Here is a 19,046-nt window from a genome sequence, read left to right on the forward strand (position 1 = left end):
ATTCCTCCGGAAGTTCCTCTGGGAATTCCTCCGGAAGTTCCTCTGGGAATTCCTCCGGAAGTTACTCTGGAAATTCCTCCGAAAGTTCCTCTGGGAATTCCTCCGGAAGTTCCTCTGGGAATTCCTCCGGAAGTTCCTCTGGGAATTCCTCCGGAAGTTCCTCTGGGAATTCCTCCGGAAGTTCCTCTGGGAATTCCTCCGGAAGTTCCTCTGGGAATTCCTCCGGAAGTTCCTCTGGGAATTCCTCCGGAAGTTCCTCTGGGAATTCCTCCGGAAGTTCCTCTGGGAATTCCTCCGGAAGTTCTTCTGGGAATTCCTTCGGAAGTTCCTCTGGGAATTCCTTCGGAAGTTCCTCCGGAAGTTCCTCTGGGAATTCCTTCGGAAGTTCTTCTGGGAATTCCTTCGGAAGTTCCTCTGGAAGTTCCTCTGGGAATTCCTCCGGAAGTTCCTCTGGGAATTCCTCCGGAAGTTCCTCTGGGAATTCCTCCGGAAGTTCCTCTGGGAATTCCTCTGGGAATTCCTCCGGAAGTTCCTCTGGGAATTCCTCCGGAAGTTCCTCTGGGAATTCCTCCGGAAGTTCCTCTGGGAATTCCTCCGGAAGTTCCTCTGGGAATTCCTCCGGAAGTTCCTCTGGGAATTCCTCCGGAAGTTCCTCTGGGAATTCCTCCGGAAGTTCCTCTGGGAATTCCTCTGGGAATTCCTCCGGAAGTTCCTCTGGGAATTCCTCCGGAAGTTCCTCTGGGAATTCCTGCGGAAGTTCCTCTGCGAAGTTTCTCTGGGAATTCCTCCGGAAGTTCCTCTGGGAATTCCTCCGGAAGTTCCTCTGGGAATTCCTCCGGAAGTTCCTCTGGGAATTCCTCCGGAAGTTCCTCTGGGAATTCCTCCGGAAGTTCCTCTGGGAATTCCTCCGGAAGTTCCTGAAGTTCCTGTGGGAATTCCTCCGAAAGTTCCTGTGGGAATTCCTCCGAAAGTTCCTGTGGGAATTCCTCCGGAAGTTCCTGTGGGAATTCCTCCGAAAGTTCCTGTGAGAATTCCTCCGGAAGTTCCTATGGAAATTCCTCCAGAAGTTCCTGTGGGAATTCCTCCAGTAGTTCCTGTGCGAATTCCTCCGGAAGTTCCTGTGGGAATTCCTCCTGAAGTTCCTGAGGGAATTTCTCCGGAAGTTCCTGAGGGAATTCCTCCGGAAGTTCCTGAGAGAATTCCTCCGGAAGTTCCTGAGGGAATTCCTCCGGAAGTTCCTGAGGGAATTCCTCTGAAGTTCCTCCAGGAATTCTTCCGGAAGTTCCTCTGGGAATTCCTCCGGAAGTTCCTCTGGGAATTCCTCCGGAAGTTCCTCTGGGAATTCCTCCTGAAGTTCCTCTGGGAATTCCTCCTGAAGTTCCTCTGGGAATTCCTCCGGAAGTTCCTCTGGGAATTCCTCCGGAAGTTCCTCTGGGAATTCCTCCAGAAGTTCCTCTGAGAGTTTCTTCGGAAGTTCCTCTGGAAATTCCTCCGAAAGTTCCTCTGGCAATTCCTCCGGAAGTTCCTCTGGGAATTCCTTCTGAAGTTCCTCTGGGAATTCCACCGGAAGTTCATCTGGGAATCCCTTCGGAAATTCCTGTGGGAATCCCTCCGGAAGTTCCTCTGGGAATTCCTCCGGAAGTTCCTCTGGGAATTCCTCCAGAAGTTCCTCTGGGAATTCCTCCGGAAGTTCCTCTGGGAATTCCTCCGGAAGTTCCTCTGGGAATTCCTCCGGAAGTTCCTCTGGGAATTCCTCCGGAAGTTCCTCTGGGAATTCCTCCGGAAGTTCCTCTGGGAATTCCTCCGGAAGTTCCTCTGGGAATTCCTCCGGAAGTTCCTCTGGGAATTCCTCCGGAAGTTCCTCTAGGAATTCCTCCGGAAGTTCCTACAGGAATTCCTCCGGAAGTTCCTCCAGGTATTCCTCTCGAAGATCCTTCAGAAATTTCTCCGGAAGTTCCTACAGGAATTCCTCCGGAAGCTCCTCCTGGTATTCCTCCGGAAGTTTCCCCAGGAATTCTTTTTGAAGTTCTTCCAGGTTCTTCCAGTTCCTCTGGGAATTCCTCCGGAAGTTCCTCTGGGAATTCCTCCGGAAGTTCCTCTGGGAATTCCTCCGGAAGTTCCTCTGAGAATTCCTCCGGAAGTTCCTCTAGGAATTCCTCCGGAAGTTCCTCTAGGAATTCCTCCGGAAGTTCCTCTAGGAATTCCTCCGGAAGTTCCTCTAGGAATTCCTCCGGAAGTTCCTCTGGGAATTCTTCCGGAAGTTCATCTAGGAAATCCTTCGGAAGTTCCTCCAGAAATTTCTCCGGAAGTTCCTACAGGAATTCCTCCGGAAGTTCCTCCAGGTATTCCTCTCGAAGTTCCTTCAGAAATTTCTCCGGAAGTTCCTACAGGAATTCCTCCGGAAGTTCCTCTTGGTATTCCTTCGGAAGTTTCCCCAGGAATTCTTTTTGAAGTTCTTCCAGGTATTCCTCCGGAAGTTCCTCCAGCAATTACTTCCGGAGGAATTCCTAGAGAAACTTCAGGAGGAATTTCTAGAGGAACTTCTGGAGAAATTCTTAGAGTATCTTTTGGAGCAATTCCTAGAGGAACTTCTGGAGGATTTCCTAGAGAAACTTTCGGAGGAATTCCCAGATAAGCTTTCGGAGGAATTCCTAGGAAGGAGGAAGTTCCTAGAAAAACTTTCGGATGAATTCCGGAGGAATGACAGGAAGAACTTCCGGAAGAATATCTGAAGGAACTTCCGGAGGAATACCTGGATAAATTCCAGGAGGAACTTCCGGAGGCATTCCCAGAGGAACTTCCGGAGGAATTCCTAGAGGAACTTCCGGAGGAATTCCTAGAGGAACTTCCGGAGGAATTCCTAGAGGAACTTCCTGAAGAATTCCTGAAGGAACTTCCGGAGGAATTCCTGGATAAATACCAGGAGGAACTTCAGGAACATTTCCAGGAGGAACTTCCGGAGGCATTCCTGGAAGAACTTCCGGAAGAATTCCTAGAGGAATTTCCAAAGGGATTCCTAGAGGAATTTTCAAAGGAATTCCTAGAGGAATATCTTGAGGAATTCCTAGAGAAACTTTCGGAGGAATTCCTAGCGAAACTTCCTGAGGAATTCCTAGAGAAACTTTCGGGTGAGTTTCTAGATGAATTTCTCGACGAATTTCTAGAGGAACTTCCGGAGGAAATCCTGGAGGAACTTCCGGAAGAATTCCTGGAGGAACTTCTGGAGGAATTCCTGGAGGAACTTCCGGAGGACTTCCTGGAGCAACTTACGGAGGAATTCTTGGGGGAACTTACAGAGAAATTCCTGGAGAAACTTCCGGAGGAATTCCTGGAGGAATTTCCGGAGGAATTTTTGGAGGAACTTCCGGAGGAATTCCTGGAGGAACTTACGGAGGAATTGCTGGAGGAATTTGCGGAGGATTTCCTGGAGGAACTTCCGGAGGAATTCCTAGAGGAACTTCAGGAGGAATTCTTTGAGGAACTTCCGGAGGAATTCCTAGAAGAATTTCCGGAGGAATTCCCAGATAAACTTTCGGAGGAATTCTTAGCGGAACTTCCGGAGGGATTCTTAGCGGAACTTCTGGAGGATCTTTCGGAAGAGTTCATAGGAAACATCTCGAGGAATTCCTAGAGGAACTTTCGAATGAATTTCCAGATGAATTTCCCGTGGAATGTCTAGAGGAACTTCCGGAGGAATTCCTAGAGGAAGTTCTGGAAGAATTCCTGGATTAACTTCCGGAAGAATTCCAGGAGGAACTTCTGGAGGAATGACATGAGCATCTTCCGGAGGAATTCCTAGAGGAACTTCAGAAGGAATTCCTAGAGAAACTTCAGGAGGAATTTCTAGAAGGACTTTCGGAGGAATTCCTAGAGGATTTTCCGGAGGAATTCCTGGTGGAACTTCCGGAGGAATTTCTTGAGGACCCTCCATAGGAATTCCTAGAGGAACTTCCGGAGGAATTGCTTGAGAAACTTCCTGAGGAATTCTTAGAGTGACTTCCTGAGGAATTCCTAGAGGAACTTCCTGAGGAATTCCTAGAGGAACTTGCTGAGCAATTCCTAGAGAAACTTCCGAAAGAATTTCTAGAGGAACTTTCGGAGGAATTCCTAGAGGAGCTCCCAGAGGAACTTTTGTAGGAATCCCTGGATATCCTGGAGGAACTTTTGGAGGAATTAGCAATTTTCAGAGTAATTTCTAGAAGAACTTCTGGACGAATTCCAGGAGGAACTTCCGGCGGATTCACAAGAGGAACTTCTGGAGGAACTTTCGGAAGAATTGCTGAAGGATCTTCCGAGGGAATTTCTAGATGAACTTCTGGTGAAATTCTTGGAGGAACTTCCGGAAGAATTTTTGGAGGAACCGCCGGAGGAATTTTTGGGGGGGGAACTTACCTGGGAACTTCTGGGGGAACTTACGGGGGAACTCGTGGCAGTGCTTACGAGGGAGCTTCTAAGTGATTTTCCGAAGATTTTGGCAGATGTTTTATGCGTAAAATTATCCTACGTCGATCCACGACGCCGAATATCAACAGCGTGATGCTACCACGCCACTGCCGCTGGCTGGAAATGATCTAAGAAAATAAATGCAAATCACATGAGACCGCATGTTGCCGACAATAATTAAATCAGCGTAAAGGTCTATTAGTATCCAAAAGTATAAAAATCTGACTAAAAATCCTAACACATTAAAATCTCAAACTCTAATAACAATGAAAACTGAAGTCCAAAAAATTTAAAACATTTATATTAAAAGCAATTTCTGAAGATAACGTGTTTCGAACATCAATAATTTTCTATTATACTTTATGTTTATGTACAACATTTTTGGAAATAAAAAAAAATAAATAAATTTAAAAAAAATACTTCAGCATGAATTTCGGATACATGAAAGAAAATTCCCGAACATCCCTAACCCAGCTGCCGGAAGCGATGTTTCTGTTGACTGGTTTTTACGTCGTTTTTGTTATTACGTCGAAAATATTACGTCGCAAATCGCATTATTTTGAGGAGAAAATTTCAAGTACGTCACTTTTTGTAACACAAAACTGATGTAATATCACATACGATTTGCGACGGCGATGATGTGCATCGAATCTGATGTGATATTACAAATTTTTTTTTACTGTGTAGGAGGAACTTCTAGAGGAATTCCTTGAGGTACTTCAGGAGAAATTCCTGGAAGAACTTCCGAAGGAATTCCTAGTTGAACTTCTGGAGCAATTCCTGGCGGAAGTTCCGCATGAATTCCTAGGAGGAACTTCCTGAGGAATCCTAGGAGGAACTTCTAGAGGAATTCCTGGAGGAACTTCCGGAGAAATTCCTGGAGGACCTTCGGGAGCAATTCCTGGAGGAACTTCCGCAGAAATTACTGGAGGAACTTCCTGAGGAATTCCTGGAAGAACTTCAACAGGAATTTTCGGAGGAACTTTCACAGGATTTCCTGGAGGAATTTCCGCAGGAATTCCTGAAAGGACTTCCGCAGAAATAACTGGAAGAACTTTCGCAGGAATACATGGAGGAACTATCGGAGGAGATTTCTGTAGGACTTCTGGAGGTATTTTTGGAGGAACTTCTAGGAGGGAGGAAATCCTAGAGGAACTTCCTGAAAAATTGCTGAGCGAACTTCCGGAGCAACTCCTGGAAGAACTTCCTTGAAGAGCTACGGCAGGAATTTCTGGAGGAACTTTTACAGGAATTTCCCAAGGAACTTCCGCAGGAGTTCCTGGAAAAACTTCAGCAGGAATTTCTGGAAGAACTTTCGCAGGATTTCCTGGAGAAACTTCCATAGGAATACCTGGAGGAACTTCCACAGAAATTACTGGAGGAACTTCGTAAGAACTTCAGGAGTAACTTCCAGAGGAATTCCTGGAGGAACTTCCGGAGATATTCCTACCGGAGCAATTCCTGAAGGAATTTTCGGAGCAATTCCTGGAAGAGCTTCCATAGAAATTCCTGTAGGAACTTCCGGAGGACTGGAACTTCGAGAGGAAATCCTTGAGAAACGTCGGGAGCAATTCCTGGAGGAACTTCCGCGGGAATTTATTGAGGAATTTTCACACGATTTTTTTGAGGAATTTCCGCAGGAATTCATGAAGGATCTTCCAGAGGAATTTTCTGGAGGAACATCCGGAGGGATTTTTGGAGAAACTCCCAGAGGGATTTATGGAGGAACTTCCGGAGGAACTCTTGGTGGAACATACGGAGGAATTCCCATAGGAACTTCCTCAAAAAAACCGGGAGAAACTTTCGGAGCAATTCCTGAAGGATCTTCCGCAGGAATTCTTGGGGCAACTTCGGAAGGAATTATTGGAGGAACTTTCGCAGGAATTTCTGGAGCAATTCCCGCAGGATTTCCAGGAGGAATTTCCGCAAGAATTCTGGAGGAACTTCCGCAGGATTGCCTGGAGGAACTTCCGCTGAAATTCCGGGAGAAACTTCCGAAATTCCTGGAGGGACTTTTGCAGGAATTCCTGAAAGAACTTCCGCAGTTCCGGAAAAAAATCTTGTAGGAGCTATCGGAGGAATTTTCTGGAGGACTTCCGGAGGTATTCTTGGAGGAACTTCTGCAACAAATCCTAGAGGAACTTCTGCAACAAATCCTAGAGGAACTTCTACAGGAATTCTTGAAGGATCTTCTGCTGGAACTTCTGGAGGATCATCCGCAGAGATTCCTGGAGGAACTACCGAAGGAACTTCTTGTGGAATTCCGTGAGGAACTTTTACAGGAATACCCTAAGGAACTTCCGAAGGAACTCCTGGAAGATCTTTCGGAAGAATTTTCTGGAGGAACTTCAGAAAGGATTCTTGGAGGATCTGATGGAGGAAATCCTATACAAACTTCCTAATAAAACTTGGAGCAATCCAGAAAGATCTTACGTAGGAATTCCTGGAGCAGCTTCGGAAGGAATTATTGGATGAACTCCCGCATGAATTTCCGGGAGTACTGCTGCAGGAATTCTTGGGGGAACTGCCGCAGAAATACCTGGAGGATTTGCCTCAGGATTTTTTTAGAACTTTCCGCAGGAATTTCTGAAGGATTTTTTAGAGAAACTTCCGGAGGACTTCCTGATGGAACTCCTGGATGAATTTCTGAAAGAACTCTTGGAGATATTTCTCTAGGATTTCTTGGAGGAATTTCTATAGAAACTTCTGAAGGAATTTTTCTTAAAGGCATTTTCTGAGAAATTGGTGGTATTTTGGAAGTATTTTGTACAGTTTTGTAGTACAGTTTTTGGAGTATTTTCCAGAGGAACGCCTGGAGGATTTCCGGGAGTATTTTTTGAAGGAATTCCTAAGGGTCTTCCCTTGAGAACTTTTGGAAGAATTTCTGAAAATAACTTCTTGAGAACTTTTCAGAAAAAAATAATACCATTCTTAGAAGAGTTTCCTGAAGATTTTTTTGGGGAATTTCTAAACGAGTTTCCGAAGATATTTGAGAATAAATTCCTTATGGTGTTCCAGGAGAAATTTGTGGAAAATTCTTCAAGAAATTTCCGAAGGATTTTTTTAGTGAAATAAATCAAATATTGACAAAAAAAAATTTCAATGTATATTGCCGATTTCACCAATTTGAAGTGTTATGTGTAGATTGTGATTTGCCCGCTTCTTTTTCTCACACTCACTCTCATTTCGGGTTGATCGATTTTTGTTACTGAAATTTACCCAATTATAACCCATTACTCGTTAGTCTCATGTAAGCGGGTACACTAAATCGATTCCCGCCATGATTTGACGTCTATTTGTTTTCAGATTGAGCACTCAGACTCACACACAAGTATTATACACGGAAAATCAAACTTTTTTGAGTGTATTGAGTGTGAGAAAAAGATGACTGTGAGAAAAAAATCTCGCTAAACTCTTATAAAGTGCAAAAAGCGCAATAAAATAAATCCACTCCAACTTACGCCAACCCACGCCGTCACCGCTGGCTGGAAATATTCTATCACGCCGCTGCCGACAATATTTCTATCGGCACACAGGTCTACTAAAAATCCAAAAATCTTAAAATACCATTCTTTAATCATGAAAACTGAAAATCTAAGAATATTTTATTTTTTTTGAAAAACCAAAACCGTAAATATACCAGAAAGGCAATATTTGTTAGAGTACTTTTACTACTTCCAAAAATTCTTTGTTATATTGATACAAATTCAATTATTTATTTTGTTATATTAACGAGCAAAATTATAAAAAATAAAATAAAGTTTAACTTTTCCTAAAAAAATGTTTTTGGAATCATGAAAGAAAACTCCCGAACATCCCTAATCCAGTCGCCGAATGCGAGGTTTCTGCTGGCTGGTTATTACGTCGAATATATTACGTCTTACATCGTTTCATTTTGGCTTCAAAATACCAATTACGTCATTTTTTGATACACCAAACAGATGTAATAATACACGTGATTTACGACGGCGATGATGTGCATCAAATCTGATGTGATATTACAAATTTTTTTTTACTGTGTAGCGTTAAATATTTGTAATTTGTGTCTCGCGAATCCGGCCTCTGTTTAACTTATACTTCGGACAGTATCTGCCATTGGACTCATGTTTCGGACAGTTGATAATACTGCACCGTGGGTTCAAGTCCCATCCAAGGAAAGTGGTTACCTCCCATACATTTTTCAAATTAAAATCTTCCACTTAATGTACATATTTACATCGAGTTTTCAGAACCTAGTAGATTAATGTCCAAGTCCAAGTGGTCCAATACCCGGAAAATAGACAATTAACTTTTATTGAACAAAAAAATTTGAAAGCTGTCGCTAGGTTGCGACAAGTATGAAATTGCTTTGAAAAGGTGTTGAAGTAGGTATGCGAAAACCATTTGAGAATAATGACTGTCAAAGCGTTCGCCTTTGCCGTACATCCCCCGTTGGGGATGGCTCGGGCAGTGAATGGGAGTCACTGTTACTCTGAATAGTTTCAAAAGCGTCCTTAGAAAGGTATAATGCTACTGGGTTTATTACTTCTTTAGTCATACATAATCAAATAATATCATAAAAAATATTGGGTTATAGGTGAATTCAACAGACTTTTCATTTTATTTCGAGACCATATTAACCTGGTGTTGGACGCTGGAATAAATTCAAAACAAATTTATCCATTTTCAACGGAATTACTTCTCCACTCTATGACACAACGACCGAAAAAAGCCCACCAAGGCATTATCGCGTCGTTTCTTTCACGGCCCATTCCGACGCGGTTGACCGGTCGACACACAGCTCCAATCCGGGATCAGGGGCGTCTTCGAAAAGTTTTATCTGCAATTCGAAATTCCTGTATGGCTAATTTATGTTTGGATTTCGATTCTCTCTGAAGTCCACCAGCGCACAGTTGGTTATCCACTTTTACACGTTCGATTTTCAACGCATTACGGCTGTCGGTGAACTCGGGCCTCAATTGAAGAGGCGAAACCAATCTGATAAACAGACAAATGTAAGCATTGAATTTTGGTAGAAGCAGAACAACTAGATGGCTAGAAAATTGATCTAAAGGGTATTGTACCATATGTCCTTTATGCCAATGCTATATTATAAAAAAATAATTAATAATTTTAAGTGGAACGACTTAAATCCGTAGGGGCTTTTTCTATCCGTGATTTATGCCAACTGTGCATAGCCAAGAATAATCAGTTTTGAATGGGAAAAAATGTGCTTTCATTACCAAAGGCACTTTGTTAGCAAAGTTAGCAATACTAACGATTGATAACAAAGTTTTATGGTGTGGCATAGTGTTTTTTACTCACACAAAGCCTACAGGTTTGGTCGTCAATTATCATTTGGTCATACTCTACGAATTCGATGAAATTGAGAAGTCACTTAAATTGAATGTTGCAATTGGTATTGCACAAATTTCACTTCTGTACCAACCGTTACATTACTATGTAGGTCAAAACCGGATTACAAAAGCCATTCAGAATTACTCACTAACGCATGAATCAAAGTATATCTTTCGACGATGATAAAGAACAACATGACGCTATCACTTTCGCAATGAATGTGACAGCTCAGAACACACCTATCTTTTTCGGAAGAATAAGCTCATCCTCCAAGAAGCCGCTTCTCCAGTCCCATTAGCGCACGACAACCACAAGACCAATAGCCTCTGTCCGGTTGACCAAGAAACCTCCTTGAGAATGTGCTGCTTCACTCAATTATGTCTGCCATGACCGCTGACTTGACTGCATACCTACAAACACACATAGGTACGTGTGCTTTGGAGATATGAAGAAATAAAGTATACAAGTAGGAATAGCTTCGAGTCCCGAGTACGGTTGAAGGTAGGTATGGTGCTTTGGTGAGAAAGCTTCTCCCGGCCGGCAACTGCTGCTTCGATATACATGCCGCGAGGATGATGTCATCGCGTTGATGATGGTTATGATGTTTGGTCGTAAACGGACGACGGTTGGCTACAACGCTGGAACTTGGAACAGGAACGTGAGTTTTTCAGTTTTTTGTAATCAGAGTGCCGCAAAGACTGATTGTTTGAAATCTGCTGAGACGTTAATCAGAGCAGAAAATTAGCGTATTTCAAGTGTTAAAATGATTAAAGTTATTTGTGAAAATAGTAAGCATTGCAATTATTTCCACGATGATCAAAATCTCAAATTATTGCACCTAGCGACAACGAAGTTTTTTGCCGATGCAGACCACATACTGTGAGGGCACTACGGCACCCCAGAGGCTTCGCCAAGGACCTGCTGTTTATGTCCGGAAAGATTTCCCCTCGTTCAATGGGTAATATTCTGTCGATTGTGTAATGTTGTGATGGTGTGAAGTGTGCGGTATGTGCGATCCACTAGATGAGGACGACATGTCTGGCTATTTTACAAAATGTTTATTTCGTAAAAATTAATAAATTTCTGTTCAAAGATTTGAGTTTCCGACGAATATTAAGGGGCTCTAACGATGGAATAAAGTTCTAAAAAAACTGAAACTGGAATACCTATACAGTTATCCTTCAATCCGAAGAATACATCATGAAGGTCCCATTAAGTCAAGGGCCATAACGAAACTGTGTGTTACAGACAACTCTCTACATCTCGATGTTCCATATCTCGATAAAGATCATCGAGATGTAGAGAGTTGACTCGTTCAATGAGCAGGTGAATCAAGCCATCCTTGACTGCGTTCCTCTCCGTCGACCTGCCCCTAAACCACCATGGTCGAATTCCCGAATACGTCAGTTGAAACGAGCGAGGTCAAAAGCTTTACGTAGTTACTGTCGATCCCGTTGTCCATTCTTGAAGCAGATATTCACTCAGGCGAGTAACAGTTATCGTCTGTACAACCATTTTCTCTACAAGCGATACGTGATCCGCACACAGTCCAACCTCCGTAGGAACCCGAAGCAGTTTTAGTCTTTCGTTAATTCCAAAAGGAAAGGAAATGGTTTGCCGGTGGAAATGCACCTTAAGGACAAGTGCACCAGTACGCTGCAAGGTAAATGCAACCTGTTTTTGACGGTTCAAAGTAATTGATCCTGGGCGCAATACATGGTTGAATGGAGGACCAACACTTCGTTCAGGACCAATTACGTTTTATACTGACGGTTCTGAATTGAACAACCAAGTGGGAGCAGGAGTTACTGGCCCTGGGATAGACATATAGATTCCCATGGGCAGTTGGCCATCCGTATTACAAGCGGAAGTTCACGCAATTCTAGAGTGTTCTGTAATATGTTTGCGTAGGAACTACAGACACTCAAATATATGCATAATGTCCGACAGCCAAGCAGCTTTAAATGCTCAAAAGTCGGCAACATGCACTTCAAGTCGGTTTACAGGACCGGAACCTTTTTCCAGCTTACCAACTTCTTCTCTTCGTATGGAGCTGAAGGTATGGGAATCTATGAAAATAGAAACCAATTTCAGGAACGTAACTAATGCCAGGCAATCGAAACGCTTTATCACTCCAAATGTTTCCATGACTCTCAAGCACTTACACGGGTCTCATTACAGGTCATTGTCCGAGTAGATATCATTTGAAGCTTATAGGGAAACTTCAAATGATCTATGTCGCTTCTGTGACATAGAAAAAGAAGACTCGGAGCATCTGTATTGCCGTTGCCCGGCAATTTTTCGAACAAGACAAAAGTTCTTCACCAAGGGGCTTATAGAACCACTTGAGCTTGGTAGAACAAATCCCAATTCGGTGGTGCATTTCATTCGAAAAGCTGAGCCGTGTTGAGGAGAAGTTGTTAGTCAAACAATGGCGATCACTCCCAATAGCGATACGCCATAATGACATAGCTAGGAAAAAAGAGGAATATATTACAATAGATCAAAAAAATGGTCGCAGTGATAAAAATACCCGACAAGGAAAAAAAATATCTATTCACTGTTATATTCCATAATTCCTTGGCACAACGTAAATTCCCTACTTGTTGGAAATAATTGGTTAGGTTCCCTGTCCATAAGAAAGGTGACAATGCAGACATTCAAAACTATCGTGGCATTACTTCGCTGTGTGCTAGCTCGAAGGTGTTCGTGATTATTGTAAATGATGCTCTGTTTGCTAGTTGCCGGCGTTACATTTCCTCTGATCAACACGGATTCTTTCCAAAGAGATCTGTTTCAACGAACTTAGTTCAAATCCTTTCCACATGCCTACGTAGCATGGATTCTGGTGCTCAGGTTGATGCTGTCTATACGGACCTCAAAGCAGCCTTTGATCGTGTTTACCATGGAATATTACTAGCTAGATTGGAGAAAACTGGCGTTTCCCCCGCATTTGTCTCATGGTTAAGATCGTACCTGTCTAATCGCACACTGTGTGTCAAAATAAGAACCGAACAATCTGAAACGTTTTGTAACATTTCCGGAGTTCTTCAAGGAAGCAATCTGGGCCCATTTCTTTTTGTGCTATTCATAAAGGAAATCGATATAGCCACCCGAATGCCGATTGTTTTTCGCAGACGATGTTAAGATCTACATGATAATTAAGAGTCTACAAGATTGCATGGAGCTTCAGAAGATGGTAGATTGTTTTGTAATGTGGTGTTCCAGAGACTTCATGACAGTTAGCATTGCTAAATGCAGTATCATCTCGTTTCATCGAAAGACTAAACCATTTGTCTTTGACTATACCATCGCAGACCAGCCGTTGCAATGAGTAACGCAAGTACGAGAATTGGGCGTTATGCTGGATAGTGGCCTCACATTTACAGTCCACTACTCTGATGTAATTTCTAAAGCAAATAAAAATAGAGGCTTAAAAAATATGGGTTCTTTGGGAAAGTTGACCTTAAATAAGCCAAAGAATCGACTGAGACAATAAAACGAGATACATTTTTTGGCGGGAAAGGAAAGGTCAATTCACATTTCACAGGTTTATGATATTTCGAGCAGCACACAATAAAAACTGTTTTTTTTTTTCAACCAAAACCTTATTTGCATTGAAAACCAAAAAAGTGTAGAAATCGATAAAAGAAAATTTTAAGTCTATTTTCATTTTTTCTCCGGAATAAACTTTCTTGATAAGTCATTCTGTGTTTGCTTGTCATCCCGAGCAGGAGAAATTGGCTCAATAATACTTAATTCTGTTATTGATACCATACTCTGTTATGAACTAGCCCTGCATAAGAGGTAAAATACCAAAGGAATAATATACCGCCGGAAATAAGTATAAAGACAAGCATGATTTTCATACATTTTCATCATGATTGAGGATCGATATCTCGATTCGTAGCGATTCGATTTGGCTGAAACTTTACTAGGCACCTGTTTTTAACTTGAACTTTCGATCTTTGGGTAAATTGTATACATCTCTGTTGATTTTGACCTCAAAATCTGGAAATAATTATAAAGACACCACTTTTTTATATGGAGCTCCTACAACGGAACTGTCTTTATAATTATTTCCAACAGAAACGTGTATAAGCAAAAAATATGCATGAATGGAACTATCATTGACTAAAAATTCAAGTCATTTTAGGCTTGTTGGCAAAAAATCAGCCCATTCGAATCGCTAAGAATCGAGATATTGCCCTCCCAATATGGCCATTTTGTATGGAAACCGAGCTTGTCTTTATACTTATTTCCACCAGTGTACCAAAAACTAATATGCACAATACTGAAGCCATAACAAACTCAGTTATTAAATTGAATTTCAATACCAAATGCATAACCAAGTATTATTCGTTTGGTATTGAAATACCTAAGCATGGTATGCCTCAAGTATTCTGCATATAAGTTTTTGGTATTATTTTTTGGTATTTTACCTCTTATGCAAGGCTAAATCATACCATTTTCTGTTATCGAGGTCGTCGCTCCTGCTCGGGATTCATTTTTGAAAGAGAGAGAATTTTTCTCTCCGAGCTTGGTCGTTTTAAGGGTGGACGTACACATATTTTGAAAATAACACGTTGTAGGCCCAATCAAAAATTGTTTTTTTTTCTGAGTAATTTAATTGAAGATGCGGAACATTTTTATATGATTAGTAGCTATTATAGGATGCTATCGAAGGGTATTAAATTTGAATTTGTTTACTTTTTATTGTAGGCTTTTATTAATTTACTTTTATCTAGGGGAAAATACCTATTCTTGGCAGTCTAAGACATTCGCCAAATTGAATGATAAAAATAATGAATAATTACACTAAAACACAGGTACAGTTTAACTGGCATACATTTGTATGCTCTTACTTCAACGATTGGTGTTCACTAAATATAACAGCTTTTACCACAAACTCAGTAAATTTAATATAAAGTAACAGGTCAACGTTTCTTCTATTGGCATAGCAATTTCTATTATCAGCAATGAGTTTGCTCCCTTTAGCAACTAGACATGGAAGTAGAAAACTGGTAATGTATTGGTGCCAAATGCTGGTTTTTTATATCCTCCAGTAGTAAAATTCATTCATATTAATCGGCCGCACGCTCATCTCGCTTCACTCAATTTTGGAACAAACTTTATTGTTTATCAAAACTGGTTTAAAGCAAAACATGAATTTTTAGCCTTGGCATCAATTTTATGTCATGCAGACATATAGGCAAAAGCATTTAAACAAATTGTAAAACAAATTTAACCCTTATGCGGCCAACAAAAAACAGACATGAATGGCAGATAGGGTACCCGTGTACCCAGATATTGACCGTTTCATAACTTTTACCATTTTCAACCTATTTGAATAATGTTGGACATTTTAGAGAAAAGAACTTATATGCTTTTTGTTCGCTGCCAAGATTTACATTTTTTGTCTTTTGTAATGCCTTAGAGTCGTAAGCAAAAGTCTATCAATCAGTTTCAAATAAACAACTTGCTCTTTGCGGTCCTTACACGATATGCTTGTTTCATAAAAAAAATCATGGTGGTTGTGTACAAGACACGACCGCTCGACGTAAACTACGTAAAACCAAATCTATACACATAAGAATGAATTTTTGGCTGTCTGCCCTTATAGACTAGGAAACGGCATGAACATTTGTATGTAGAGGTTTTTGGAAACGATGAAGATTCTTATGATGGTATTAGACCCCTACTCTTCTGGAAGGGGGACTCCCATACAAATGAAGTACAAATTTCTGCTGTAATCGAAAATTAATCTAAAAAATGGAATCCAAATTTGCAAATTTCGAATACTTAACCGTCTTTTAAATAATGTAAAAAAAATATAATCAATCAGTTTTAGGTGAAACGAAGCTCGTCGGTTCTGGTACACTCTGAAAAATCCTCACGTCATATTTACCTGAAAACGAATGTGGTTCTCATCCACCATACTTTTCACGTAAGACTTACCTGAATGACAAGTAACCTGAACAAATTTTAGTTTCCTTGAGTTACGTGATTTATCCGGTGATTCTGACTGGATCTTCCAGTACTATTGACGTGGAGCTTTAAAGTAGTTACGTGTTTGATCAGGTGAACCTGACGTGATTTGTGCGTACTGGTTACGTGAAATTTTAGTGAAAGCTACAAGACAGCAGGTAACCACTACATGTTTTAAAATGTATTGCAATATAGTTATTTTGGAATGAGTACAAAAATGAACAGGGACTGCCCATAAAATTGAATCTTTTTCGCGTTGTTGATGCATTGAAACATTGAAATGCCGCCATTTGGTCATTGCGCTTTGGAGTTACCACAGAAACACTTTTGATGAAAAAAAAAAGTTATCGGCGGATGTTGAATGGAATTTATCAGATTTGTTGAGAAATGATGTCAAATTTTAAAACCAGTTTCTCGCTCGAAAATTGCTAATATTGCCGCTGTTAATTAACAAAAAAGTAGTGGAACAAAGACTACAAATTTTATACTAACGCGACCGGAAAACTGTAGCTCTAGACTTCCATGCAGCTTCCAAACAACCTCCGTTGTTTTTTTTTCCAAGGAGGAAAAATGCAGGCACGGAAAATATCCACCAAAATGCACCTGAAATATCACTTACCTCCGCGAAGCTTCATTATGTTTAGGTTATGTATCTGTCATTCTTGTTTACAAAGCAGGTCTTACGCAAATGCCGAAGCTGCAATCACACTAACACAATCTCACTTAAATTGTTTACGTGGATATACAGTCATATTCGCCAAGATTTTTAGTAAAAGTTACGTGAATTTCAGGTGAGCATTACTAACGTCACGTAACAATCGTCGTTTGCTCAAGACAGACGAGTTACGTGATTTTTCACGTGAATATGACGTGATGATTTTTTAGAGTGTAGTATAGTATACAGTATACCCCCGCTGATCCGACAAATGTATGGCCGGACTATCGGGGTTTCTCTCGTTAATCCGACTGTCAAATCCATACAAACGAACCAAAACAAAATCACAGCACAAATTTGAAAACTGACAGCATAATGTGTTTAAATGGGTGTTGATACTTTTTAATCCGGCAAATTCCAAATTAGTGAGATCCGGACTAACGAGTCGTCGGACTAGCGAGGTCCGGATAAGCGGGGGATACTGTATTAACAATATATTCCACCTCGTGAGTTCATTTGTTTAATAATGGCCAGCACTGTCCTATCCAGCCGCTGAAGCCACCCCATTCTTACACTACGTTTCACAGTTGAATAATAGATAATACCCTAAAAGTAGGCAATTATTTATAGTTGAAATGCGCTATGTAGGAACGGGGATGGTTATGATTTTTTTTATGAGCTTGGAAAGTATTGAAGTTGCAAAAGGAAAACGGTCCTGTCAGCCACATAAGGGTTAAAATACTACGGTGTTGCTATCACTTTTGATATAATTCATGGCCTGCGTATAAATCTGAATAGAAGCATTTGTATTATAACACTTTTTTAAAATAAATGTCATCGCCGGATATTTTGTTCGTATTTTTGCGAAAATCAAATCACAAAGAATTGTGCGTGGTATCTTTATATCGTGTGTTTGATATGCTCACAAACACAATCTCCCGCTCTATTCCGAAGTGTGCTGCTGTCAAAGAAAACAAACAGTCCCGATTTTATTTAGTGAAACATAGAGCAAATATTGTATAAATTTGCTCTTTGTGGTGATAATCAAGTGGTGATAAAGTGTAAAAAGTAGTTTACGTGCCTAATTTGTCGTATCATACGCAATAAAGAGGAGAAACAGGCGATCCAAAAAAGTAAGTAACCGTTTGCTTTTCGTGCGCTGCTTTCTTTGGCAATGCAATAATGGCAAGGATTTCGTAGGTGCAAATTTGTTTCGGTGATCAACACATCAAATCTTGTTACTTTTATACAAACAACTTATTTAAATCAAAGCTTAGACTTGAAATTGTGTGATTGAATTAAAATTTTGTTCATAAATAGTGTATGTTTGCTGGAAAATGCAAATATAGTTGGAGGTGCCAACAACTGTCGCACCCTGCCAATGCCGTATTCTACCCTATCTGATTAGTGAGCTGAAACGCGCACAAATTATTTTTTTATTTCGTCCGCACAAAACAGAACACAATCGGACGCTGCGAGCTATCTGCTTAGTGGGCTGAAACACGATAGAACGTGCACCAATCAATTTTCAATTCGACCGAACAAAGTAGACCAAGTCCATAACAAAATTGGAAGAAGCAAAAGGAAATACTTGTTGTCTACCAAAAGAGCTGCCCTACTAGTTCGAGCATAGCAGATCTCTGAATGCGAGAAAGACAACATCATTACTAGGTGAATCAATTTGGGTGTTTTAGATGGTTTAATATCTTGTTTATTGCTTTTGTGATACAACAAAGTAGAATGATGAAACCCTCACTCATAAAGCAAACTTTTCCAAGGAAGCTCGGAACCATAGTGTTATGTAATAATTGACTCAGCTCAAAGAAAGGAGCAAATGTCTGTACAAAAGTCAAGTAACAAAATTGGCAAACGTTTCATATAGTAATCTTCAATCGATTTTCTTATTGCCATATTGCAAATAATTAATTTTTTTCACGATCGACCAATATCGATCGATCAATATGTAGTTGTGAAGATCATCAAGGGGTGGAAATTTTAGCCCGGTTGGAGTTGGAGGGCCTTGCAAACCGTCTTGTAGTAGGGGTACGTGGGGCAAGATAGCCACCCTATGTTGTAATCTTTGTAAAATAGTGAAACTCCTTCGAATTCTGCTGATTTGCCCGTGATACACCTTTATGATGACTTGCCTTTGACATAGGTATCAATAAACACTGAATAATTACGTTTCAGTACCTTATAAACTGGTTTAAAAAAACGTGTTTTTATGATGCCTATTATATTTATCATATGGGGCGACATGGCCACCTCCTTGGGGCAAGACGAGCGAGGGCCAGAAATTATGTTCAAAGTGTGCTGAATTTATTTAAAACTGGTGACACATTCCTTGCACTTCTAGGGATTATGTTCAAAGGATGTTTCGCTTGAAAATCAAGCTCTATCTGGAATAGTGGAATAAGGGCAAATGTCGCAAGAGAGGATTCTCTACGTCGACTCCCCCTCTTTTAAATAAAAGTGATAAGCAGCACATTTCTTTGAAGTTTAACACCTCAGAACGATAGAGCACAATGCGAACTTGCATTCTGAGGTGACAAACTGAAAAGAAATCACCTGCTTGTCACATTTATTAAAAAGAGGGGAAGTCGACGAAGAGAATTCTCTCTTG

The 19,046-nt window shown here is 40.9% G+C and overlaps 1 protein-coding gene across 3 annotated transcripts in view; it reads right to left on the minus strand.

Moving 5' to 3' along the window:
• Positions 1–19,046, minus strand: part of LOC134202650 (myophilin-like) — a 99,579-nt gene that overhangs the window by 79,203 nt on the left and 1,330 nt on the right. The window lies entirely within an intron of this gene.

Source organism: Armigeres subalbatus, unplaced genomic scaffold (assembly GCF_024139115.2).
Source record: "Armigeres subalbatus isolate Guangzhou_Male unplaced genomic scaffold, GZ_Asu_2 Contig1310, whole genome shotgun sequence".
Taxonomy (NCBI): Eukaryota; Metazoa; Arthropoda; class Insecta; order Diptera; family Culicidae; genus Armigeres; species Armigeres subalbatus.